Raw genomic sequence first — 1,612 nt, forward strand, 5'->3', positions numbered from 1 at the left:
GTCGTGCTCATATTCAGCTTTATGCCTCTTGAAATTATCTCCAAAATCTCGAGTTAAATCGCGGGTCTCGATTCGAAACTATTGATATAGGTACACCGTGACGTAATACAATTTCACGCATGTATAATTGAACCAACTTATCTAACGAAGACTTCTCACTGATTAGGAGAAAATGCGCTAAATTCGTAAGGCGATCAAATATGTAACACCTCCAAATTCGGGGTCGGGGATCCGGGTTATCACGGTCTTTATTTCCATTCATAAAACTTTACTTTAATTAAATAAATAATTGTATACTGAGACCCCAGAATAATACTCACTCCATAACACGTTATAGTCTTAGAGATGAAATCCGAAATAGTACAAGTCATGATCCTCATTACACCTCAAAAGGATTTCTGAATAAATTTACATGTTCCTTACCATTATAAAACTTCATAGATATACATAAGTCTGGTCATCAAAGTTGAAAGCCTAGCTTATTGGTAGTTCCTACCTCGGCCATAGCGGCATCAACGCCTACAGGAAACTACAGAGCGTTTCCTGTCCGTTTATGAATTGAGAGCTTGGTCTTGTCCATCTCGCCTAGCTGTTGTTGAGATAGATACAAATAAGCAAGCAAAATAGCAAATAACTATAAAACAACATATGTAGATTTTTATAGTTTTTATGAAAATCTAGGTCAAGCAAAAATGAACCATGTTTGATATCTTAACGCGATGAAGTGACAAAATATTCAATATATATACTTTCAAAATATATATAGTTTATTCAATAGTGCAATGTATCTAGGTCGATATCTTTCTGAAAAATCTTATGCATGCATAAGATAATCATTTACAAGATATAAGCTTAAAATGATGAAGTTACAAAATACTCTAATATACTTATATCTTTTCTGAATACTATTTGAACTACCACTGTTTAAAGTGTAATTAGTTTTAAAAGTTCATCACATAGATGAAGCTACAAGATAAAACATTTATAATAACATGTTAGGCCCTTAATCAATTGTAGAGGGGGTGAATATAGTTAATACAATCTAATTGATAAAGCTTCAACAGAATCAATATTTTTTATATTATCTGATAAAAACTTATTTCACATGTACTCTCTCGAAAGGATGAACAAATATCCTTGAGATCTGCGAGTATGTGCGAAAGATATAACAATATCGCAGTACTTATTGCATGAACCTAAACTATGCTTATATAGAGCACAACTACCAATATATAAGGAATCCTATTCTATTAACAACAAGAAAGCCTTTACTATTGCTTCTGAGATAAAGTCCTTCACCGCCTTGAAATTCCTCTTTCTTTTTCCTCCTCGAAGATCAACTGATGTGACAAATACTTATTTTATTATCCGTTGACATCATCATCCGTTGAAATCATCATCCGTCAATATCCTATCATCCGATGATATTTCATCATCCGTTGATGTCATCCGCATCCGTTGATATATAAGTTCTGATGTGAACTTCTAATAGTTTATGTTTGATATCATCAATTATGGAATCCCTCAATTGGTTACAATCTCTCCCAACTTGTTCATTATGGAAATATGGGTAAGTTCCAATTGATGATGTCAAAACTATATAAATGCAGGA

Source organism: Apium graveolens, chromosome 7 (genome assembly GCF_009905375.1).
Source record: "Apium graveolens cultivar Ventura chromosome 7, ASM990537v1, whole genome shotgun sequence".
Taxonomy (NCBI): Eukaryota; Viridiplantae; Streptophyta; class Magnoliopsida; order Apiales; family Apiaceae; genus Apium; species Apium graveolens.